Source organism: Perca fluviatilis, chromosome 20 (genome assembly GCF_010015445.1).
Source record: "Perca fluviatilis chromosome 20, GENO_Pfluv_1.0, whole genome shotgun sequence".
In the NCBI taxonomy this organism is placed as follows: Eukaryota; Metazoa; Chordata; class Actinopteri; order Perciformes; family Percidae; genus Perca; species Perca fluviatilis.
The window spans coordinates 23,842,529-23,869,753 of record NC_053131.1 but is presented as its reverse complement, the minus strand read 5'-3'; the positions used below and the strand labels follow the sequence as shown (position 1 = coordinate 23,869,753).

General features: G+C 42.5%; 1 protein-coding gene across 2 annotated transcripts in view; it reads left to right on the top strand.

The window, feature by feature from the left end:
• The window catches only part of LOC120549331 (T-lymphoma invasion and metastasis-inducing protein 2-like), a 121,669-nt gene that overhangs the window by 34,895 nt on the left and 59,549 nt on the right, over window positions 1–27,225 (top strand). Inside the window, exon 1 of one of the 2 annotated variants that reach the window (XM_039786170.1) lies at window positions 17,048–17,179. The exons of the other annotated variant lie outside the window; for it this stretch is intronic. The gene's annotated coding sequence lies outside the window, so the exon portion shown is untranslated. Of the gene's footprint in view, window positions 1–17,047; window positions 17,180–27,225 lie in introns of those variants that run through there. 2 annotated transcript variants of the gene reach the window in all.

Sequence of the window (27,225 nt, the reverse complement as noted above, 5' to 3'; positions counted from 1 at the left end):
ATAGAGAGAAAACAATGGGAGAAGAGCAGCTCGATGTGCTGCATAATGCCTTTACCTCCGAAAACACTGGAGCTTAGCCTGCTAATCCAAACACTAATACACAGAAAACAAATTTCCTAGTTGGGCTCTGGATTTAGCATCTAGAAACCTGTTAGGGGATAAAGCCAGGCTGGAAATAGCCATTCTGTTTGTGTGTCTCTTAGTATCACTCGGTCTATAAATTTCTAGCTCCCACCTGGCTCTCAAAGGCCCAGGCAGTCAGCCAGGTCGAGCCTTTTGCTGACCTCCCCACAGAAAGATTTGACAGGCTGAGACTTTGAATCAACCACTATCTGCCCTGAAACAGACATACGTGTACACAGCAGTTGGCTAGCTCTCCCTCGGACAGCAATAAAAAAAAAAAAACCGAAGAGCCAGCATCCTTCAGTTTTTTTTATCTGTGGCAGAATAAAGCGCTTGTTTGCTAATGTGGATTAGGGTCTGATTTGGTGCATTTCTTCCTCTGCAAGCCGTACATTAAAGCCAGTATAACCAACAGGCACAGTCCAGACTCACTATGAATCTAATATTGGTCCTGTGCCAAGCCATTTGCACATCATTGCCATGTTATACTTCATATAAACCCCCTATTCAAGCCCATGGGAACAAAGCAAAGTGGGTCTGACCTTTAGTCGAGGATTACCCCAGCACAGGCAGCTAATGAGCGCATGTAAACCATAATGGCATCGGATAATAATACACTGCCAGTGCATGCCCATATGGTAGTGCTAATGTGTGGTTATTGCTGTAGGTCAGGGACCGAGAAGTTTCCTGTTGTGAGGAAGTCAATTAGACGGGGTGATGAGGGTTAAGATTTAGCTTGTAAATGAGTTTTAATGTGACGTGGGGAAATCATAAAATATCCTAGTCTGATATTGCTTGAAGATGTCCAACTTCAAGGCATAATTTACTCTACAAGGAGCATTTTAATTAGTTTTGGTTATATTGAAGACCAGTTGTACAATTCCACAACCGATTTTGTTCTCCTGTGGCCGTTAAAAGGGACCACAGTCTGTGCATCGGTAGTGTCAGTACCACGTCTGACCATTTGAGGTCAGTGTGGTACTGCAGCTCTCACCATTATGGCAGACAGAGGAGTGTTACCCTGTGCAGACAGGGGTTCTTGGAGTGCGACAGCTCACAATCTGCAGTGCTCACCTCTCTTGCCTTCTGTGCTTCCCTCTCACTGAGACAAGTAAAAGCCCACCAGTGCCATGGCGATGTATAGCTACACATGAAATTGCCTCCTTCGAACGACAACAGACTCTGGGATAAGGATAAGGGCATAGAAAATTGTTGCCGTGCAGAATCTTCATGGTGCCATCGTGCTGAAATTAATTCGTCAGATACCTCTTTCCATACCTTTTCCAGATCGATACAGGAGCGCTTTGATAAATGGAATGAGGTTCTTTTAGTGTGAAACTTGGCCCGTTTCTCCAGCTTCTCAGTTGCTGCATTCTTAATTGATTAAAGCTATTGATTAGGCCCCCTAAAGCCTCCAGACTTAAATCAGCCTCTATCTCTCAGTCATGACTAGATATCCCAGATTTCATATTTGCACATGGTGGACTCTGCGCCAAGAGGAGAGCGTTGCTGGGGCTGCTTGCACGAGCAAAAAAAAAATACAAGATACAGCCATCTACAGTATCTTCCGTCCACCTTGTTATGCAGGAGAGGAATCCCCATATCTCAGCCTGCACTCTGCAGCCACAGTAATTACTCACCACTGTGGGAGTGTGTGTACGTTTCCTCTACCTTCAAGAAATCACTGTCTGCCTGGCTCCCCGTTATCACAGGCCAGCAGACTCTTTAGGACCGGGCCAAGGTGTCCAAAGTTCCCTTAGCCTACTCATGAGTTCCCCTGCTGCAGGCTGCACCCTGCTGCAAATTGGCTGAGAGAGGCAGGGGAAGTGCAAGTGCAAGAAGTTAGAGCAGCAGCCCTGGAGCTGGTTGTTGGGGGGTGGGCGGGGGATTCAGTGGCTTGCTTTCAGTGGCACTTTAGCCGGGTGTGTACCTGCCAACGTTGGGACTTCAGGTTCTCACTTCAGTAGGACTTTTAATTCATGCAGCCAGAGGGAGATTATTGTTTTGACTTTTAAAATAAAGGAAAGAAGGCCTAACACTCTGCAGGGAAATGTGAAGCTGATGCTGTGGCCATTATGGCCTTCATCAAAAACAGAAACAAACAAATTAACATGTAACAGGTGATTGACACTCAGTCAGTCAGACTATTCTGTGTTCTTGTTCTGTATTCTTTAATGGAAACATCAAAAAGAGCTTTTTACTTGGTAAAGAAGCCCATATACACATTGTGTACAGTTATCTGCTGTCATTTGCTTCTGTAAGTGTGCTGTATAATGGTAATGTAACTCCTCTTTAGTTCCCTTAGTTTTGGTCTTCCTAAACTTGTCCATCAGAGTTCTTTTTAATTGGCCACAGTATTAGTAGCCGAGACATCTTTCTCAACAACTCTTGAATGGATTGCCATTACATTTGGTACATGTATCCATGGTGTTTAAAGGATGGATCCTAATGACTTTGGTGACCCGCTGACTTCTCTTCTAGTTCCTCCATGAGGTTGACATTTTTGGATTTCAGTGAAATGTCTCAACAACTGCTGGGTGGATTACATTCGCCTCCGTCAAAACAATACTTGGCCTTTAGTACTGCTTTTCATTGATGATTTAAAACTGTACAGAAATGATGTGAAATATAGAAATTCCATGACTAAATAATCAGAAACAAGACTTAGAGTCTACAGCCATGCTCTCTGTGAGGCTGTACAGCAGGGCTTTGAGCTAAATGCTAACTGACTGATGTTTCGCAACTATAATGTTTTACCATGTTCACCATCTTAGTTTAGCGTGTCAGCATGCTAATGCAAATGCTATTTGCTATTCAGCACTTAACACAAAGTGCAGCTAAGGCTGATGGGAATGTCATTAGTTTCGCAGGCATTTAGTCATAAAACAGCGTTTCAGACGAATGAAAGCTTTGACCCCGATGGTTGGCACTAAATGAAAAGTCGGAGGACTACTATTCATCTTGACAGAGACTCAAATGAACCTTATTTTGGGGCTACAGAAAGAGTCAAGGGATCACCAAAGTCATTAGAATACATGTCCGGGGACCACGAATGTCTTTACATAAAGAAATGTGCCAATCCATCCAGTATATATTACGATATCTCACTGGATAAGTGACCTGCTGGTGACGCTACATGAAAAGTCAGGATCTGCAAAATCATTAGCATTTATCCTCTGGGGATACATTTCCACGTACATCTCATGGAAATCCATCTGATATTTATTTTAACATTTCAGTCTGGACCAATGTGGTGGACACCGACCGACCAAAAGACTGGTATTGCCATACCTAGAGCTAAAATTAAACATGTATTTCTAAGTAGCTCATTTTCATGAGTAATTTAACATGCTGACATTAACATACTGACATTACCATCCTCAAACAAATAAAGTAATACTGCCACATGTGACATAACACTGTAATGCTCACAACATGATAAAAATGATTTTAAAAAAAGAGGTTCATCCAATCTAGACTTATTTCTAGCTAATGCCGTTGATAGTTTTTGAAGGTAACAATGTGTCTCAGTTTTGTTCACCATCCTCTCTTGGGGCGAATAAAAATTTGGTAGCAAGTATTTTCTTTTTTCAATCAGGAGCAGGACGAGAGAAAGCCTGTGTAGTATATATTTATTTGCATACTGAGAAGGTGTGTGTGTGTGCGTGTGCATGTGCATGCATGTGTGTTATCAGTGGTCTACATGCCTGTCACTGAATACCTTTTCCTACACACATAACTTACGGTGTGTGTGTGTGTGTGTGTTGGCAGTGTGTCAGCAGTGCCGCATTGCAACTACAATTAAACCCATTAGTGCAAACAGGGTTTACACAGGCAGAGACAGTACATTCACATTTTAGGATTGATGTCTGCAACTGCTGTCAATGTTAACATTGTTAGTCCCTAATCTTTCCTGTTAGTGGCCCCATTTCAAAACACAAATATCAGTAAACAGACATCATCTGTTTACATGTGACTATCTGCCAAAAAATGTCTCATTAGAAAAGCTCTGTTAGTGCTTCTGTTTTTTGTCCCAAACTGTCTGCACTTATCGTGGAGTGAGTGTTGGGTCATCGGGGCATAAGAGGTCAAAGGTCACAAAGACACAGGGAGGAGTCTGGGAAAATGCAGGAGAGGGTAGTCAAGGAGATGACAACGAGCAACAAACAACTTTCCCGATTTTCAGACAGGATCCAACCATGATTCACGGAAGGAGGAGTGTTGTGTGTAATATGGGTGAGAAGGGAGCTTATTAAATCTGCCAACACAAAAACAAGGGATGTGTGTGTGTGTGTGTTTGGGGGATAAGAGGGGAGATATGCAGGGAGGGAGGTGTGCAGAGATGCTGAGCAAGCAGGGCATGCATTTGACAGTGCAGCACAATGTGCCTGGAAATGGGGGGCATGAAATGTAATCAGTAAAGACAGGCAGGTACAGACTGCAGCCTCCTGCTGTCGGTCTTACATCAGCGCTACTGTCATGCGAGTGGGTGCATGCACATATTGCAGTCATACACAAGTCATTTACCCGACTCCCACAGCATTTACATCAATTTTCTGATTAAGTCTCATTCTTGCGCTCAGCTACAGAAGGTGTGTGATAACGCCTCAACAACACACACATCCACACAGCCTCATTACTTGGCATACATTTGATATCCTCTTTGTTCTCATGCAGTTAGTGTCGCCTCCACAGGTCTGTCATCATTTGGAAAGAAGACCTTATAAAAGCTGCTTATTAAAGGCTGACTCAGCTTCTTGCTGCAGATGTGACACCTGGTTCATCAACCGGCAAAACAAGCCTCATTGTTTCCATTATGTACTATAGTGAGTGTGTGTATACCTGTACCTGCCCGCACATATGACTCCATTTGTTCGCCCCCGGTCTGCTTTGCTCCCCCCCGTGCTGTTTGTTAGCATGGTGCAGCAGCTAGCTGGTAATTAGCCCTGAAGGCGCCCTCGTTGTCTGCCTGTTCGTTTACGATGGCAAGAAACAGATTCCCTCCTGAGAGTCAGAGGCGTCACTGAGCAGAGAAGACGGTGTCAAATGAAAAAGATAGGAAATTCCTGAGTCACCAGAATCACACAGAAGGGGTGGGGGGGGGCTTTGACAGATTTGTAAGGATCAAGGTAGCGTGATCAAACCCTGTGGTGTCTTTTACTGATGTTTTTGAACCGTGTTTATTACTTAAATCCACATAGAGTCATATCAGATGTTTGAGGTAGAGTTGGACTGACTTGGGGGTTTTGAAGGCAGACACTGAAGTTCTTTAAAAAAAAAAAAAAAGATGTGTCTGACTATTCAAATAGTTTGGGTTTTATTTGCACAGATTTGGAGATGTGATCTGAGATGTACTGCAATTTATATGAATGGGATTTTATTTGTGGCACTCACAGAATTGAAAGATTGCGTTCAAAAAATTCAACAAGCATTATCTATTTCCAGAAACAATGACCCATTTACTTTTGATTATGCACAGAACACACTGTCAACTGTTTTAATAGACTACTCAAGTGGAAATTACACTCAAAATCTCCCCTACAATGCATAATAATGAAAGCAAAGCATGTCATTTTGAGTCAGAACAACTTGTTGAAGATTTTTCTCTTGATCCTGATCTCCAAAATGTATTGATTCAAAGTAAAACATGTTCAATTCTCTTCTTCCTACATGGTAAGACAGAAGAAGAGAGCCAATATCCTGCTCACAAGTAGTTAACCCTGCATTCAGCGCTTCAAACCTCCCTCCTGCCACTTTTCCAATCTGTCCTGTGTGTGTGTGTGTGTGTGTGTGTGTGTGTGTGTGTGTGTGTGTGTGTGTGTGTGTGTGTGTGTGTGTGTGTGTGTGTGTGTGACTTTGTCAATATCACCCACGAGGGTTCCCCTGCCATCCTGCTGATGCGGATTAAACATTCATGACCATGTTTATTAATGACCAGCAGGCATCAGGGATCTCCAGGCTGTCACACACACACACACACACACAAACAATATAAGGAAATACACACTTTTCCCCCTTATTTTAAACCACACACTTACACACGTTAGCACTTTATCTCGTACACCTACACAATCTTCTCTCTCCTTCACACTCTCTCTCTCTCTCTCTCTCTCTCTCTCTCTCTCTCTCTCTCACACACACACACAACCTCTTCCTATTATCCCACCCACACATATCAGATACACAAACACACTTTCTATCTTGATCTCAAACACCTACACACTTGCACCTACACATACACACAGAAAAGAAAAAAAAACACTCCTACCTAGAGACATGCGACAGAACATTCATGAAACACACTCACACACTCCTGAATAAATCCAAGCTGTTTAATTTGGCTGTAAGGTCTGACGTGTGTGTGTGTAATATGGATCCGCTGGCCTGTTCAATAGAAAAAGAACAGATTTCCTGTCTCCGTGTCTCTACGGGTGGCCCTTCAGAACTCTCTCAAGGGTGGAGGGATGGACTGGAGGGGAGGACCTCGCTGAGAACATCTGTGACGGCCGGCCCCAGCAGAGACTGCAGTGTGACAGGCCCTATCCACAGCAGATGTCACACCAGCGTGTGTGTGTTTGTGTGAGAGTGTGTGTGTGTGTAATTATCAGGATTTAGAAGTCCATGACCTAGCGAAGATGTAGAGGAAATGCCCCATGCTCTCACACTCTCTTCCTTCCTATCCCTCTTTTCATTTTTTTCCTGTTAAATCAGATGGGTACCAACAGTACATGATCATCCTATAAGTGTTATTATAAAATAAAATGTGTAATTCTTTGTCTTTCCTCCTTTGTCCCTTTTCCCTCCGTTCTGTCTTCTCCAGGACCAGTGGTCCTCTTTTGATGTGATATAAAAACTAAACATGCTTCGCCCTGCAGCCTCTGCAAATTAAATGATGAAATGAGTGATGAGCAGAGCTGACGCTGCACTCCTTACTTTGTCCCATACAATTCTTCCTCTATTTTCTCTTCCCTCTGTATCTCCATGGTGGGACTTTCCCCTCTCCCCCCACCTTTATTTCATTCCCCCATGCTTTCCCCTCATTATTCTTCCTCTCTGTTTCATCTTTTTATCCCTCTGACCATTTGCCTCTCACCTTTTTTTTTTTTTTACTCCCCAGTGAATCGTGTCGCAGTCTGGTTAGATTCCCTGGTAACTGAGTCTCTCAGTAGGAGCCTGGTTCATAAAACCAACTAAAAATGCAGTTTAATAAAGCACCTGAAGGTTATTCTTAGGTTTCAATTCCATCATGGCCAAATTAACTATAGAGAGCAATAAATGACCTTTTTAACCTGGAGGGAAATTAATTCACCATTTTAGAAGGAAATCACCAGTTAGTTGGCGCTCTTACCTGTTAAGATTATAATATCGTCTATAAAAATTGCCATGTGTCCTTGGTTGAACTACTTCATAACACTTTTGTATTTTCTATGCTATGTGCATAAAAGTCAAAAACTGAAAAAAACAGAGGTTTTAGTGGCTGTTAAGAAAGTTCTTTTATGTAACATCTGCTCAAATTTGCTGAAATTACCGTGTTAGTTTAAACTGTTAGGGACTACTTTCCCTGTTTTGGTTTACTTCAAAATATGTAGTTGTATTTGAGATAGCCTGGCTGACTGAATACATTTACATAACTGTGTTTTAAGGTATTTTATTTAATCTGCATTCAAAATAAAACACAAACAGCTTTTTGCTGCTAGAATTTCAGTCTTATTTTGGATAATATTGCTTTTTCAGCACAGTGTATGCTAACAAGAAAAAGAATGCCAGAAGTAATGATCTATCAGGGAAACATGAAAAAACAGAGTACGAACTGATGTCAAACAACAGACACAACAAGAGCCTCTACAGTATAATTCAGTAAAACATCTCTGCAAAGAATGCAACCTTTGCAAAGCTGTTTAAGTTTAAGTCAGAGAAGTAATGCAACATTGAAATTAAAATTAGAAGTAAACACAGGAGGTGGACAAAATAACAGAAACATTTCAAATGAAAGAAATAGCTTTCATCGTCACATCATCATAATTACAAGGTCAGCTGCACAGCAAAGTAACCAGTGCACCAATTAGTGGTGTGTGTTGGCTGTAAAAGAGGTCTGACAATATTAAAGATTATTTTTGGGGGCTTTTCCCTTTATTAGTAGGGGAGACAGTGGATAGACATGAAAGGGGGAGAGAGATGGGGGATGACACGCCGCAAAGGGCAGCAGGTCGGATTCAAACTCAGGCAATGTGGGGCAAACGCTCTTATAGGGTGAGCTAGAGGCCGCCCTGAGGTCTGATAATATTAGCCTAATATAACTGATGTGGGCACCATTTATTTTTGGAACGCGTCTGCTGTTCAGTTCAAACAGAGTTTCAAAATGTACATTATTTGCATCTACATTTAGTATTAAGCGACTTTGAGTCCTTGAAAAGCGCTATACAAATTAAATTTTTTATTATTATTATTATTATTATTATTAAAGCTGTTAGAAATTCTTGTTTTTTACTGTTCAGATTAATCCTGTTATGCAATATTCAATTGACATAGTGTAATCTATGCTTAAGAATTATCATGGCGCACTGGAGTCTCAACATTTGTTTAAACTGCCAAAAGTCAAACTGTGTCCAGCTGCATTGCCATAAAAGATCCACTGACACGGGCGCCCGGATAGCTCAGTTGGTAGAGCAGGCGCCCATATATAGAGGTTTACTCCTCAGCGCAGCGAGCCCACGTTCGACTCCGACCTGCAGCCCTTTGCTGCATGTCATTCCCCCTCACTCTCCCCTTTCATGTCTTCAGCTGTCCTGTCAAAATAAAGGCTGAAAATGGCCAAAAAAATTATCTTGGGGAAAAAATAGATCCACTGACACAAGTCTAACTTCATCAACAGGAATAAAGCAATTGATACAAATCAATTGATTACACAAAAAATATTAATTTGTGCAGGTCAGAACAGAACAAAAACGGGGCAAACCCGGAGCCCTTACAAGAAAAATAATGTTGTTCATCATGATCAACATGGCTGGATTAACCTGCTAGGGGGCCTCAGGGCAAAAATAATGAGCAGTTGGGCCCTTATTCCTTTCACTCTCTGTGCAATTTATATAGCTTTTAATACTAGCCCCAGGTTTACTGTGTGGTAACTTGATTAAATATCAATTTGGAAGTATGCTAAATATATACAAAACTAATATACAAATAATGAAGCTCTTAAAACAAGCCATTTTCAGTTAAATTAGCACAATCTATTTGACATGCAGTAAGCCTGGAGCTTTCATAGCCCCTTGGCCTCGAGATCCTGGGCCCTGCAGCAGTTGCCCATGGTTGTAACAGGAGTATGCACTCAAATGCTTCCTATGACCTCCCAAATCACCAGAGCTAAACAACATTAAACCTGTTTAGGCTGGGGAGAACGTAAGGCTTTCCTTCTTACAGAAAGCTCCAATATCCTGTTACCCACAGTTCAGGATTTGTACAGCAGCAGCACAAGATGACGTGAAGCTCTTTTAAAGGGGAACGCTATACTTCATATCATATACTATTTGGTGTTTTAGTTATTTTGTCCACTACCTGTACATGCAAACACCCACTTTCAGTTGTCTTCTGAATAAGGTGCTCTGTCCTTTCTATGGAGATGTTACCTTTATACACACACTTTGTTGTCAAATCAAACACACATACACAAACACATCACAGCACACCACACAGAGAACTAATCCGATTTCACAGCCCAAATGAAGAGTCTCACATGCACACATCCATTAGCTATTATTAGCTAAATACGCTAAACACACACACACACACACACACACACACACACACACACATACACACACATACACACACACACACACAAAGGGCTGCTGTAGGAAACACAAACACCAGGGGAAACCTGCTGCTGCTAAATGGATATATAATGGGAACTGAAGGTACATCCGGCGCATGAGTCAGGCTTTATCCCTTCACTGAACATCCGGTAAGCCAGTCTGTTGTGAAATTGACATTCACTCTGTTCTCGCACAGCACATATACAGTTTACAGTGATAACCCTGGCAGATTTGCCACACAAATCTTATAGTAATTTGACTGTATATTATTTTACTATATTATATTTTACAGGCTAAAATGACAACTGGCACTGGCAGATGTAATCAGCTGTAGCTAGCTAGCTAGCTAGCTAATTAAGCTCATTTTAAATTAGCTGGTTAAAAACACTCTCTGGGTGACTTTTTTTCCAGCCGACTTATTTTGAAACAAGTACCTTGTAAAAGGGTCAAAAATATATTCTTGATGGCTACATACATGATATTGTGCTAAAAGACTGAGGCTAAAGCTACATGTCCCAAGTAAAAAGTTAGAATTCTCACCACTCTGTGTAGAAGACAAAGAAATAAAGAAATAGCATTTGTCTTGTGTTGCAGGGTAGATAGAAATAGCTGGTGTAGTGTTTCAGTTTTAACAAAAAAGGCTTTTTAGTAGGCTACTAACCAATGTATTTGGCAAATATGCTATCTCAGGTAACGCCTGCAAGGGTTGCTGTTGTGTAAACTTCCCCAAATCCAATTAAGAGCAGGACAGAGCTGCTAATGTTAGCATTAACTTTGCTAGCATCTGGGACTGGCTTCCACACAGTGTATAACACAGAGGGTGTGCTAGTCGTGATGTGGAACTAATATAGTTAGCTAACAATGCTGTCCTTGGCCTTGGACATGGTCACCACTATAGTAGGTAGTTGGCCGGATATGCTAACGATTGTGACTTACCATAAATACATTTAAACACAGTTAAACACACTGTTTAAGCCATTCCATGTACTTCTGTTCTTCTTTTTGTAAAGGTTAAAAAAAAGTGATGAGTATCACTCTTACAACATATGGAGAAATTGAAAGCTTGACAGACCTGCCATAATAACTGTTTATCCCCAAGGAGACTGCTCATGAGTTTTAAACACAGATACAAACTCAGAAAGCTTACCAGTACACAAACTAATCCACAGTTGCCATGCATGCCTCCACAGGGCCTGTAAACAAACCAGTCCAGACAGTTGAGGGGGGGTATCAGCTTTCCATTAACAGCTACAGGTCATTTCCTACTTTGTTTAAAACCCGAACAGCCAGACAGACAACTGCCTCGCTTTAGTTTGGTGCTTTCTGTTACTCTGCGTCGTACTGGTAGGCGATGATTTTGTGGGAACGACCCAAAACAACGTGTGTTTCTAATTAGGAAAGTGAAATGAGCAGATTTTAACAAGGTAATTTTAACACCACTGTGCTCTGCTCCCTTCACATGGGTGTGAAAGTGTTTCTCAGCGGGGAGCACGGATGTAATTGGTGTGGGAACGTTACCTTCAGTGGACCGGCAGAGGGACAATTGCAGTCCTAATGGAGCAGTAAGAGCCCATTTGTTTCTAACACCTTCGGTATTATGCTAGGGAGCCACGAAGGCCAGCAATATCACAATCACAGATACATTAATAGGTGACAAAGTTATTGTGAGGTTTAATGTTGCAATTAAAGAATGTAGTTATCAGGTTTTTCATGCCCAACCTTACACTTTCTTCTCCAAGTTGTTTGTGTCTGAATTGCATGGCTTGTTTTCACTTTGTCTGTTGCTTTGATTGAATTAGAATGAGCAGAATTTAGCTTCAACACAGCCCAATACAAATTGCATTACACTTCAGAGTGAATGATTGCATTTGGCTCATTGGAATCAGCCGTTGCCATTTTTTTTTTTTTACTGAATAGTGCTTTGTGTTTAAATACGTTTGTTGCCTTGTAATATGTTATTCTCATTTGACTCAATTTTTAGCTTATAGTAACTCAATCAAGTGTCCATGTGTTTGCTCTGGATTCCCCTCCACTGTCTTCTGGCTGCGAGGCAGTGGTTGCATTCATTCGACTAGGAGTGAAGAGATTTGAAGCAGCTTAAATTGTCACGCCAGCCCACAGCTACAGACTGCTTCCTTATTCTCTTTCTGAGAGTCTATAAAAGACAAGGCTTGTCCAGTCCTGACCTTTCTTTCATAAAGTATTCTCCTCACAGTCTCTCAATCATTTATATCCTTTCCTCTCTCACGTGTGACATATTTGGCAACTTACATACTCTCAACTTTGTCATTGTCAATTCTGCCCTACATTCAGTTAAAGAAGATGTAAAAATGTGTTTTCTTAGGTGCATTTTTAAATCGAGCTCTGATGTTATGCTGACCACATGGTCAACTCTCCAACATCAGTCAAATTTTTGTTTTCTATCTTTGGACATGGTACGGTGCCACCATGTGCCAGACTTGACACGGCCTGATGGGAAGACAAACATGTTTTAGGCAATTTTCTTGTCAGTCACTGCAGAGTCACTCACTGTAATAGCCAGAGAGAAAATTCAGGCAGCTGGATGTTTTTGTGCTAATATAGGTGAGCAGTGTTGCCTGAGAGGAATTGGTAAAAGGTAGAAATTCAGTGCAGATAAGAGCTTACAGGGATAAAGAAAAGACTGTTGTTCGCTGAGTTTTCTTTGCGTAGCACTGAGGCCTAAAGGGATTTGGTAAAACTATAGAACAGATTTCCCTCTTTCAGACAACAGATGCTCATATGTATCCACAAAGCTTATCTGAGCGAGCAAGCATTGGGTTATACCATAAACTGGATATACTATATGTTAATCATACAGTGGCAGGATGATTCACACACCAAATGACACGATTGCTGCAAAACTAAATGCACATCCTGTTTAATGTACTGCATGACACGTGAAAAAAGTAGATAGACAAATAGAACCACTGCCTGATTATAATGTTGTGATTTTATTTCTGTGGGTACTTATTCGACAGCAATTGGTGGGCATTTTACATAAAAAGTCAAATTGTGAATTGTGACATGCAAAAATTGCCTAGAAGGTGATGTGGAATATTGTCACCCCTTAGAATGAAGATGGCCTTGACACAGGTTGCATATGTCTTCGGGCTACAACCAGTTCAACCAAGCACAGTTTTTATTGTTAGATTTAATTTCTAATTTCTGTGAGAGAAAAAAAAACATCTATATGTTGTGTACTGTAGATGAATAATGTTTCTTGTTGACTGTTGCCTGATCCCTCAGCTTTATCTTGTAACCCTTTAGGGGGTGCCTGACCCCTTGGCTAGGATCTACTGCTGTACACTGTATTTTTGTTTGATACATTTTATAATTATTGATGCTGCACAGTTTGGGCAACTCCCCCTTTACTTTTTTCTCTTGCTTTCATCGCCTTTTTGCGTGAACTCCTTTAAATGATCCTGAACAATCCAATTCTTGCAGACACAGTGGCCTCAGGTGCAAATCTGGTCTTTTATTTACCCGAACCAGAATTTATTTTCCACAGGTGCAGCCTCACTTCCTATTTTATTTAGCTCTATCTCTGTTTTACAGTCCCATCCTGCGATTCATCAAGTGACTGTCTCAATCTTTTCTCCATACCCAGGGACACAAAAACACAAAAAACCTAATTCAACTCCTCACTCTGTCACACCCTTGTGACAGTTTCTCCACCTAGAACTCAAGTAATCAACAGCTCAGGCACACCCTGCCCCCTTCCGTCTCTCTGTTGCTCCCCCTCTCCTCTCAGTAATGACATATCCATGTGGCAGACAGGCAGTCAGACAGACAGATGATGGAACGTGTGGGGACAGATCCATCACATATTTAGTTTCCCACTCAAATACATCCATGTCGGTTTATACATCCTCTGATAGCAGGCGCAGACCGCTCTGTCAAGCATCTAGCTGCTCCATCAGCCATCATCTACACTATAACTCCTACTGCTGGATGTATTTCTGCACAAAATCTGTGGCTAATGTTTCTGCTGGGTAATTATCACGGGGCTACAGTTCAAGGAATTTGTTCAAAAGGCTATTGTGTAAGACTTTTTTTTTAAAGACAACTACAGTAAAAGGTCTGAGGATTGTATCTAATACTAATGAAATCACATTTACAGGGAGTTAAATTGGGGGTTTTAAGTGCTCCAACTGTCATTTAAAGACGTGCATAACACGTGGCGTGAGAGGTTGGCTGCTGTGACACACAGTTCACTCGTTGTCGTTATTGATTTCTCATTATTTAGGCCCTTAGGAGTCTGCAAGCTATCACTTGGATCATATCTGTTGCGTTCAGTTAAAAGGCTTTCCAAAATAGCCTGGCTTTTTCTGCTTTTTCATACATTATCTTCAGTCGTGCCCCCTATCTTTTGTATGTAAAGATTTCCTTTGTCTATTGTGTGAGCTGCTGCGGTCGCCTCTTTGTGTTTGCAGATGCTTTAATGTTGGCGGCTGTATACAGAAACAAGTAAGGAGTTGTTTGAGGGTGTGGCGTGAGAGTGTCTGATTATAGCCCTTCCTCTGTCTCACACCTTATAACAACTCCTACCTTGTGTTACTGGACGCCGCCTTGCATGAAAACCATCATCCCCTCCAGACAGCCGCAGAGCACCTTCCACACCAGCCTGTCAGCCTTTGAAACTACTGTATGAGACCATTTTCCCCCAGCAACAGCGAGTTATTAAAGGCTGAATGACAAATGACAAGGTAATAACGTGTGGCCAGCCCTCATGCTAGTGGTAATAATGCCACATCGGTACAATGGGCAGCAGTGAGGAGGCTGAGGAAATCACTTAGCGGGGGATCTGCCGCCCCTCTCCCCTACACTCACAGTAATGATGAGTACAGTAAGATGGCTGGACTGGGGTTGTTGAGAAGCCTTCTTATAGAGAAGGAGAAGGCGCTGAGGTGTTGATAACTGTGAGTGTGTGTCTGAGACCATACCTGTCTGCCTGTAGAATATTTGTTTAGCGTCAGCAGGAAAAAAACAAAATGCTGGCTGAGCTCACTGTTTTCCTACTCCCTGATGTGTTTTAAAGCAATAAACTGGCAATACCAATATTTCAGCCATCACTAGTGCGCTAACAGTTCTTCTGTGTGTTCATGGGATAGGCCCTCTCAGGGTTGTTGTCTCGTGTCAAGCAAACAGAGAGACAGAAAGAGATGATGGGTGGCAGAATGTCCGTCAGAGCCAATTAGGTTTAATGAGAGTAACCAGAGCTCCTGAAAGCTGCCAGATGACACAGAGCGCCTTAGAAAATATCCAGAATGCTGCACTGAACAACATTACATACTGGGTGGGGATCTGTAGCACGTCATTGGTAACACCCAGTTTGCCCTGTGAATTATTGAGTCGATCATGGTTCAACCGAATGATTCTTATGGACAAATAATAGATCCTGGGTTACATCAGTGAAGAACCAAATTTTCGTCTTCAACATATTTCCACTTGTAGTGATTCACATCCCCTCACAACCTCATTTGTCTGCATAATCCTTTGGCACTCCTGAAGATGCATATTAAGATATGTTGATTTTTGCTAGTTGGAGCTGAATACCCTGTGGCTAAATAAAGGGGCATGACAGGCTGCTTCTTCTGTAGACAGATCTAGATGAATCTGTGATAAAAGGAGCATTACGGTATCTGCAGTTACAATGAGCAACAGAGTGATAGGCATCTGCATTCAGACCCCACTGTAGCTGTAAAGAGGCTGATATGCAGATTAATGGGTATGGCCGGGTCGACACGCCTGGCCAAAGAGCCACATTACGAAACACAAGGCCGGATTGTGCTTTACGAGCATTCCCAGCGAGATTGCAGGAAACGAAGGCCTGGTCTTCGCAACTGTGTTATCAGGGAGGAAAGGCATTTGGATCTGCATGACTGAGAATGATAGAGAGAAAATGAAAGGGAGTGACGAATACTTAAACGTTAGGTCCAAGAATAACAATGACGATTCTCTTCACTGGCATGTTGTTTAATTGTCTGAGGAGACCAAACCTGTTTCCTATCACGTAGCTTATCAGTTCATTAGTCCATGTGACAGAAAGGGTTGACAGTGGTATGCAAAATATGTTCACCTTGTTCACCTTAACAAGCAAAACAACTGGCTGAGAACCTTAGGGGAGGAAACATTAAAGGTCAAAGGCTGCCAAATAGATCATAGGACTATAGATCCAAATTAAATAAGTCTGTCCCAAGAAAGCTGAATTAATTCTAAATTAGACGCATGTACGATAGGTAAAACAGTAAAACCTGATCTAAAAAAACCAAACACTTATTATTCTGTCTGTAAAAACGTGTCACCTGTCCATGTCTGCGAGGATCCGCATGGAACTACGCACATGTGTAAAAACTGTGCGCACGTTATTGTCCGCTTCCTCTGTTGGACTTAATCTGCGCCTTCACTGTTCACTTCACTGTTTAACAGAGGTACTCCAACTTCCATAAAGAGACAGATTAAAGCAGAGGCAGCAGAGACCGAGATATCCTGATTTTGAGTCCCTACTAGTATACCTCAAGCTCCAAAACCACTGGATCCTACATTTCCCATAATGCAACTCTGTAGCATCTTTCAATAACCACCCCCCCCCCCTTGCCTCCTAAATTCCAACTACTTTCAGACCACCTCCAGTTTGTAAAAGCAGGCTTTCTATAAAAAAAAATATTAAGTCTCAAGCCCAGGCAGAGATAACTGTGCTGACATCATCATCATCATCATCATCATCATCATCATCATCACATTCAAACTGAACTGTATGTGTACAATTGGTCTAGGCTCCTTTAATTTAACTGCAGTAGTCATGTAGGCTAAATAAACCTTATTTGATTTAACAGAGGACCCTGGCATCTCCGTGAGGGACCTCTAAAGGTCCGCGAACCACTGTTTGGGAACCCCCGATTTTCCGTGTTTTAGCATTAAATTAGATATACTTGTCATTAATCCCCCGGTGTTGCATGTTGTACTGAAGAACACGGCCATCCCCCCTCTCAGGGTCCGTCGGAAGGAGGAGTTTAACCCCACATTGTCTGGGAGGAGTCCGCAGTCTCTTGGCGCTCCGTCCCAGGAACATTTGGTCTGGAAACAGAGGAATCGTGGAAGTACGCTTCAAGAATTTTCGATTTTTATGTTTCCGTTAAACGCAACAACGTTATAGTTAGCGGTCGCGAAGAGAGAAGCACGTGAATACTGCGAGAAGTATGTTTTATCAGAGGAGACATTAGCCGGTGAGTTGCAAGCGAACTTATTTTGTAGTCACGTTGGTTTTAAATGACCCGATCCGCTCGTGTCTGTGTAAAAGGCTTTGTCCGCTGCAACACCTAAACGCATCTTTTAATCAGGATTGTCTCACAAACTTTGTCTGTTAAACAAAAGTTTGGGCATGTTTGTGTAATGTTCAGCACTAATTTCACGAGTGACTTCTCATTGGTTAGTGTGAGCAGTAAATCTCGCTGCAGCAGCTGTGACTGCAATCATTTGGCTGTAAAAAAAAATACAAACCGAAGCTAGGCTAATTGTTTCATGGTGAAAGGCGTTTTATTGTAAGAGTAGCCTACTACACCATGGACCACTGTAAAAAGTACAGAGTAGTTATTCATCTGTGTACGTATTGTCCTAGAGAGAAAGAATGACCCCTCTTTAAATGTATAATCGTCAGATATTAAAACGGCCAGTGTGAGAGCTGATTTTTACTTTCCTCATGAAGTCTTTTGTGTGGTGTGAAACACAATTTGGTATGGTAAGCCTAAATGAAATAAAAATGCATACTGTAAGCACGCTGAATAAAATCTCCAAACCAAAGGTATTTGGATGTCATTCACACACAATAGATGACTTGAGTGCAGAGATGTTCAACATGTAGCCCACAGTAGTGTCAGTGTCCGCCTATTGCTTCTTATTCTTCCTTCTGATTTATGCACTAAGTGTGTAAGTTCTGCTGTTGTGTTTGGATGTGATTTACCCTCGGCTTGTATTGTTGTTTGGCCGTGTGTTGGGGTGGAATGGCTCTGTAGCCACATACTGAGGTAACAAAAGGGCCCCGGGACCCCTGGAGTGAAGGGCCCGCCCAAAGAAAACAGACCCAAGGAGTAGGAGGAAGTGCCGGGCACTCCTTTTGGCATGGTTGGTGGGCCGTCATGGAAACCCACGTGGGAAAATGTCAGTCTGACTGTCCTGCCACCTTTGCACACTGCTGAGGGTTGTAATGATAAAAACACCGGCTAATGTTTGACTCACTGAGGCTGGCTGGCCTGGCCATTGATCTGTCTGTTCAAGTTCAGTCTTGAGGAAATGTGATATGTAATGGCAATTAGTGGGATTAATGATTATTGAATGATGGATTAGATGAGTGAATGCACTGTAAATGGTTTGTAATCATTTACTTGGATTGTTTTTATCCAGGGATTAGGCTCAGCCCAACATGATGCAAGAGAGCCTTCCGTTTATCTTTCTTGTGGGGAGAATGTGCTTTGTGATTGGTTTATATTTCAGCACCCCTCGCCTGTTTAATGGACTCTACAGAAATAGTTATTTACTTTCATACTTTCTGTTGTTCTCATGTGTGCACCCTGTTTTTTTTTTTTTTTGGATTTTGGAGGCCAGTAACCATATCGCCGGGTCAGAAGCCGTTGCACCACATGCATGTTTTTGCTTTTGCGCTTCACATTTTTGCGGCAAAGAAATCCTCGACCACAAGGAACATTATGTTTTTACTATTCTGTTTTCCCCCTAGTTGGGACGGGGTCTAGAATCCGAGTGATACTGATTGAGTGTGGCCCGTGATTTCCTTTTTAATGAAAAAAACATGATTGTTTGCTGGTTCACTCTTTCCTTTTGTGACATGAGTTGCGGGTTAAGACTTTCAGCTGGCAGGACTGTCAAGTTTGTCAAAGTTGTTTACCAGTGGTAAAAGGGAAATGTAATGTTACCCTCTCTCTGGGTGGCGCAAAGTTGCTTCGCGGGCATCTACAGCTCATCTCTTGTCTAATTTAAGTTGAAGGACTCAGTAACATTATGAAACGGTGACATAATCACCACAGGAACTTCCCTCCATTAAAAGTGCAAAGTCAGTTGATATACAGTGTGTGACTTTGGAGTTATAGAGAAGAACAATTTGACTGTTGTAGTTCTCCTCTCCGCAAACAATGTGGAAGGTTGTGTGTGTGAGTGCCGGTCGTCGTTAATTCTTCTGAAGCACACTGGCCGAGAAACGCCAATGTTTCATGTCTTCTCCCCGGCACATTTTTCTCCATATAAGGTGGCGTGCATGTAACTTATCAGGCATGGGTAACATCTGTGCTTATTGTCACACAGGGATGAAGGCCTTTTACTGTCTTTAGGTTTGAGAGGCACTGCAGGGGAAAACCACAGAGGCTCCACATGACTGGTGCATCTTTGAAACAAAAGGATTTGAAATGGATCAAATTGAAATCAACAACTTTCTCTGTTTTGTCCATTTCTCAGCATGTTCACTCCCTGGATTACAATGTCCTTTTTAAGGCTTTGGTTTCAGTGTAGACAGTCCAGTCAGGCAAGCATAATGTTGGCCTGTATGTTTCTATTTCTTACTTCTGTGGTTGAGATTATATTTGGCTTTCAAAGTGTTTGCTAGTAGTGTATGGCCAGCAGCGTCTGGAGTGGTTGCTATAAAAAGCAGGTGAACTAAAAGCTGGTGTTGACAGCATCTTGGCCAAGACTTCTCATTTGCTACCGCACTCATCGAGGCGCCAACCAACACGGACATGACTGGCTTTGACCCCTTTCCGGGTGCACACAAGTACAGGTCGAAGAGCTATCACCAACACGACATTGACGTTACCCGTCCTGTGTTGTAGTGGCAGTTTGGACAAAAATAATAACTGAACCCTTTGACTAAAAAAAACAGCCAAAAAGATACACGTTGTACCTTCTGTGCTGCATAATTCAGTGATTATGAATTTAACTTGTTTTGCTGTGGCTACTGGGTTGGCGTGGACACACACACACACACACACACACACACACACACACACACACACACACACACACACACACACCCACACACCCCCATTCACTTCAAGGGATTTGTTCAGTCAGCTTCACTTTGTGTATCTGCTCCAACACGAGATCCCCTGCTCGGCTGCACAGCCTTCTGAACCTTCTGTCCAGCTCAGCAGAGCGACGTGGTCTCTTCTAGCTGAACCGATGCACCCATTAATGCTCCTCTTAACAGCCACAACTCCTGGACCTTGAGGAGATTAATGCGTAGGTCTAAATTGAATTGCACTCCTTCTGAGGTCACCTGCTAAATAATGGCTCGTAGGGTTTGCAAAGAAAATGAAGATTAAATGGTGGCAGGCGCTTTAACAATGTGTTAGACAAGGTAATGGATTAAGAGTTAGGTGTGGGGGATTGGGGTGTAGGTGAAGTGAGTGAGGTGGCTCTTCAAACGGCGCCACACGACTCACTTGTGAGTAAGACTTTCATTAACCCCAAAGAAATAACTGCAAGACATGCCATTACCATTCTTTTATTGACGGCCATATAAACGTATGGGGAATGGTGTGCATAAGGAACAAAATGCCCCCATGGCAGCAGTTGAGTAGCAGTGCATGTAATTCCTGCGAGTTTACCAGACTGCATGCAATATTTCAGTCTGGTAAAGGTGCTGCCTCAGCACTTTGAACCTGACCGAAAGTGATTTACAAGCTGTGAACGTACAAGCAGTAGTTTGATTATCAAAATGTATAAACAAGAGAGGAGAGGACAAGTAGTATTGGGCAAAGAAGCTATTTGCTGGTGTATTGATCTGTGTATATAACTTGATAATCTTGACGTGTGTGTGTGTGTGTGTGTGTGTGTGTGTGTGTGTGTGTGTGTGTGTGTGTGTGTGTGTGTGTGTGTGTGTGTGTGTGTGTGTGTGTGTGTGTGTGTGTGTGTGTGTGTGTGTGTGATGCTCAAAGCATATTCTTTTAGCACATTGCTGCTGTGTGTAAAATACTATTTAAACCTTTCATTAGAAATTCAAGCTGGAAACAGTCTTATGCTGTGTACAGTACTCTGTGTGCGTGTGATATTTGTGTTTTTTTTATATACTTTTTTTTTAAAAGACGGCACATTCTTCAGGTTATCAACAGCTCTGATTGTATGGAAATACCCCATTCTGCATCCCCCTCTCCTTGGCTCTAAGCCTGCTTACCGGTCAATCCTCATAACAATAGAAATTGAGATTGATCTGCCCTACCTCGGCCCAGTAGCCATAAGGTCTCCCTTACTATCCCTGCCCTATTGGAAAGGCAAACACAGCTGGTGCTACAGGTCAAAGCGCTCGCTGCTTGGATGTTCAGTTGGCGCCATGTGTCTTGTGTTGCCCCCCATGATGGATGGAGCAAACACCGGGTACACATTTACTCCAGCACATCCCACCTGCTCATCAGTGGGTGGAGATTATCTTATTGTCTTTGACGAAAGCCAGGAAGCCCACCAACTTCTGATGTTTTATGCACAGCTAGGCGATTGATTAATTCTGCTAAAATATTCAGAAAATAATCAAAGCTGCCTTCATGTCTTTGAACTGTGTGGTTTTATTTGTGCCAGATCTCTTTATATCTTAATTTAGATATACAATGTCTGCATCACTGTAGCCTGATCACGATATGATTCTTCTGAAAGATGATAATTCATAGTTGTAAAGAGCCGAAGGAAGGAGTGTTGTGATGTGCACAAATCCATCACTGACCACACATGAATCCAACTGTGTCCAATACTCCATTCATCACAGTCTTCCTTTTGCACCAATATATCTGTCATCACAACACAAAATTGCTATAACTCTGCAGTCTTACAAGATATTGATGTTGTTTCCCTTATTTTGCTTGCTCAGTAGCTCGCTCCACTGAACTGCTCTGTGCACGATGTGCCCATATCTATAAGGTCTTTGGCAGCCCTTATATTAGTGTTGAGGATTTTTCTGCCTCATTAGCTCTCGTCTCCCTGTCCAGCCTCTCTCCGCTTTAGCAGTATGTGGTTTGATCTCCGAACGAGATAAGCTCTTTTCTCCACTTCTCAGTCTCCAGGCCTTCTCATGTTGGTTCAGTCATTTGGCATTCGGCCAGCGTAAACAGAGGCAGGGTCCTAATTGCTTTGGGTCAACGGCAATCCTGGCATCCACTCAGTGAACACGCTCAATTAAAGCTTTCTTAAAAGAATTGAAGTAAATGCAGCCAAATAACCTGTTTCCTGGGGCGATATCATCATTAAGGCTTATTTGGCTGACAGGCCTCAGCTGTTACAAGGAAAAGGATATATGAGTGAAGGAACTCATTGTAAAGCATGTCAAGATAGGAGGAAAGGATAGTAGTTATAGGAACATTGTATCAGTTTTTGCAGTCTGTTAAATTGCAGCAAAATAACATAATGTGCATCATATCCTCAAAGTAAGGGAAGCCAAGTGGTGTATCGGCCAGGCTGTGGTGGGAGAGCCTGTGTGTGGGCTTGCATATTTTTACAGCACCCTCTGGATGCCCTAAGATCGACTAGCAGTTCTCCATTTCTCACTATGGTCGACTTGGGTTTCCTCAACGCCCAGAAACTTCCAACTTCACTTTTCTCTGCTCTGCTAGCGCCAAGACACGATCTCTGCTTGGCTCTTACATATGAGCTGTTTAACCCAGAGTTCACTCTCTGTGGCCCAGGGGGAACAACTTGCTCGCACTGCCTGGATCGCTCTCCATGCCACCCTGGCTGCACAGTGCACGGCTCGGGTGGCTTTCACAGTTTATGGGCGCAGGTGCAAAGCCAGGTGCAAAGGACAGCCTAGACTTTTTCACCCAGCAAGCCTTGTATAAACCTGTGTTGAGAAGAGAAACATTTTTAGAAAACCAGAATGATTTCCCCCCCCCACCATTTTATGTACCTTTTTTTAGGAGCAAACGTATGTCTTTCTAATCATTGTTGCCTCCCAGTTCTGCCACCTTTTTTGCCATCAACTCACCTCCAACAAATTACACAAGAGCACAGCATTTATACAAAGTCAAGAAGGTCAGTCTTATCGCTGTCGGCTTCCTCCATGGGATGATGCCAAGTCAAGCAGATGACGCAGAGTGCAGGTCGCTGCTCAGCTTGTTGCAACCTGGGAAAGTCCTGCAATATTAATGTCTTCTTCTTCAAACGGGGTTACAGCAGATCACTGGGCTCACATAAATGCCGCTTTTTAAAAGTTTTATCAGTCCATGGATTCACAGTCCTCACAGAGGATTGTTAAAACTTGCCACTCACAGAAAATCATTTTAATGTTGCAGAATCCCTTAACCTTAAGGTATGATATAAGCGGATGGATGGGCAACCAGTTCACCGGCAGACACGTGTGTGCAGGGGATACCAGAGGCTATTGATGTAATTTTACATTCAACTGTCATTGGAGAGGCTAACTCCAATGCAGCTCGATCCTAATGTTATTAAAGGTGCTGGAACCAAGAAAGTAAACCGCTTGGTTTAGAGACTCCCTGATTTGTTCCTAGTCCCCTCTGTCCAAGGACTTTGATCTAAAAGAGGTTATGAGAGGGTCTTGGGCAACACTGCAACAAGTTTTTAGGGGTGCTGGAACCTTTTGACAGAGCCAGGCTAGCTGTATCTCCTGGCTTCCAGTCTTTATGCTGAACAGTTAGGCTAGGACAGTAGCTAGTATGGGTCATCTGACTCCTCTTGGCTTGACGTACTCAACAGGACCATTGTTGGCTTTTCCACAACTCCCTGGATGAAGATGATATGTGAGTGTGCAGTGTCTACAGTTTAGACTGGCTCTCTGTGGTGAAAGGAGGAACAACTGACTCACAACGTGTGTGTGTGTGTGTGTTATAGCAGCTCCTCTGCTTTCATTCTTTTTAGCTGAATAACAAGAACTCTGTTACACGTCGCAACTCTCTCAAAGCCTTCATCATCCATGTTGATGGAGTAACTGTGTGTGAACCGCCTGTTGGTTCTAACAGGATGAAGGTGTTGATCTCTATCTCATCTGCTTTCATGACATGAATCCTTTTGCTAGCATATCAAAGAAAAAAACACCTCTTTCAGACCATTTTTCTACCCTTTTTATATAGTCATTGATATTCACCTTGCATGTGACAGGGTCTGGTTTAAAGTGAATGCGTACCGTGGTGAAACCATTCATTATATATCATTTCGCTTAAGAGGGTGAAATCGTTTATTCACAGTCTCATGAGGTTAGTGATCCATAGAGCACACCCTGACTGGTGACTAATAGGTGGCTGATGTATCACTCAACCCACTGACTTTGGTGTCTAGGTTATTGCAAATAATTTTCTCTTGTCAATACAAAAAGTACCAGAAAGATTAATTTCACTTATTTTGCCTCACTTATCTATGCTCTGGCTTGGTCCGTTTTCATCAGCGGTTGCCAATTATCTCAGTTCAAATGTCCTGGCAGAGAGTCAAACTGTAAAAGAATGACTTTAATAACTGTGATATTTTCTTGAAGTTATTTTGAAAACCACCCGTCTCTTTAGGCGCTCGTCCTGCTCCTCACTAGTAATTTTGTGTGTGTGCGAGCGAGTGGTTTTGTCTCTAGGGGCAAGCCCTGTGGTCTGCTCGCGTGGAGACATCGGCCTCACTGGAAACTGGTGGTTGCCTTTTTTTTTTTTTTTTATACACTAATATAACAATATTATACAGTGCACAGTTCGTACAGGCGTGCCCAGGCTTAAACTATTAATAACAGTGTTGAGAAACGCCAGGACCTGGGGTTTCCTGACAGTTGAGATGATTGTTACAGTTCAAGGAGCTGGGTGAAAAGCTGTACTTACACCGTCAGATTGTATTATTAGCCTGCATGCATCATCTTTCTCTGTATTCTTTCTTTTCCCTCGATGACTCATCATGTCCATTTGTATTGTAGCTGATGACATTTCTAATTGAGATGTGGAAAGCTTAACACATTTTGTGTGTGTGTGTGTGTGTGTGTGTGTGTGTGTGTGTGTGTGTGTGTGTGTGTGTGTGTGTGTGTGTGTGTGTGTGTGTGTGTGTGTGTGTGTGTGTGTGTGTGTGTGTGTGTGTGTGTGTGTGTGTGTGTGTGTGTGTGTGTTTGGTCCCAGACATGCCTCCTGCTTTGGCTAAGCATGCTATCATACAATGCCTCAGGCTTTTTAACCAACACATATTTAAAAAGCTGGAAGACTGCTCTCATTCTTTCCGATCTTTTACCAGCATCCATAGCATCATGCTTAATGTCTGGGCCTTTCGGCACACTGTGCAATGCATTTTGGCTAGCCACAGGAGTCCAAGGCCAAGATACATTGCTTAATAATATTGAGTTCAGCATCATCTTCTATATGCAGAGGTACATCAGAGCCAAGACAAAACAGCCTCACGGACTCTGCGGACAAGTCACGTCAGGTTAGATGGTTTTAACCAGTATGTGCCTATAGTCATTTACTGCTGTTTTAAAGTGGGTTGCAGTGCATGAGTTTTGTACTGCAGAACACCCCGTTCCCTATTCTTTTGTTATTATCTCGCCTGGGTGGCAGCGCATTCTCTTGATCATTCAGGAGTCCGATAATCTGTGAATTTCTCCAGCAACTTTCTTCCTACCTTTCTGCTCTTTTGTCATACCTTCCTCTCAGTGGTCGTGGTTGGAACAGTTTCTGTATCTCCACCATTAATGAGAGAAACAGTGGATGGATTGTAGTCAGCCGTTTGCCTCAAGGGTTAAGTATCAATCTCCATTCTTTTAAAGCCCGGTCCTGCTTAGGAGGAGGAGAAGGCTGTGAATAAATACCACCCTTGTCCTCTCATAATGGCACAGCTTGACCTTATTGACCTCTGCTGGTGGGAGCATCTGCCTGTCGATTCCACCAGCCAGTCCTGTGGGACATCACCCGGCAGTCGCATCTGCCCGTGAGCTGTAATTCAATTGGTCGAGGAATTTATTTTACAGAATAAAAATTAAAAGGACTGGCCTATAATTTTTCAGAGACACAAAAGAAGCCTGTCAGCTCGAATATGCTGTTGATTTACAGTCTGTAATTGTGTGAAAGTACGTGTTTCTCTCTCTGGGCACTTAGCATGACGACTGCATAATGAGCGCGGTCCTCATTGACATTCTTGAGCCTTCCTCTATGGATGGGGTAATAATGCGTTTGGCAGGGGCCTTAATTTAATCATGTCGGTAAAAGCGGTGCACATGTGGCACAGCTGCTAGCGCTTAGCCGAGTCTTGCCTTGCCCTTAGATGAGGTGCCATTCGGTGCCCGCATTGGCTTGTCTCTGTGTTATCAGTCTTTATGAACCGCATTCCTCAGTGAAAAAGGCTTTGCAAAGCTGGACAAAGGAGTTTGTTTTGCAAAGATTTATCTGTGACTTTTCTGCTGCAGTCGAAATTAGCTCACATGCCCCTGCACCCGTGTGACTAGAGAAACTGGTTTCTGTGTTTTTCTTGCAGCCAGCACAGGTCAGTCTTTGTTGTCGAGTTTATTTAGCTTTTCCACTTAAACACAGGACTGCCGGAGTGCTTTGTTGAGCACCTGTTCTAGATTAGAGCTCGATAACGGCTTTCAGCTAATTCCTTGTGATCATTCAACGGTAAAATGTAATCTCACCTTTTGCCATTTGGGCTCCTTTTGAGAGTGAGCTTTGTAGAATTCTTGCCACGATGTTAAGAGTCAAAATCTACTTAAAAATAAAAAGGACTCCGATAGATAGAAAGGCATTAACGGCATACGTGCATCATCAAACAAACTTTCTCCAAACGGATTACACATAACCTACATAACATAACATAACGAGCTGTGACAGAGGTCTGTAGCTGCTTAAACAACTAGCAGTGGCCGCTCTGTAGCACGGAGCTCCTCTTCGACGTTTGTTTTTACCGCTAGTTATTACGAAGGAGCTTGCTACAGGTATGCTACATTCAAGAGACCATGGGATGTTAATGTACGTTACTCAGCAACAGGTGAAAATATGGGCAAGGTTGCGCAATAACATAAAAATTATTTGAACTTTTAGCGAGGAACGAGAAGTCAATTACCTTTATGTGTGAAAACAGCTTTATCTCACGCATCCGTTTTGTTGTTGAATATATAGCCGTGTGTGTGTGTGTGAGAAAACAAAATAAAGTGAAAACTTCTTTTGAACAATTTCTTTGTCATTTGCAGATTGATTTTTTTTAAATTTTTTTATTTATTTATTTTTTTAAATCCGGGATTTTATTTTTAGGCCATATAGCCCAGCCCTAGAAAGAGGCAAGCAGACATGCAAAGATGTGTTCACACACACACACACAC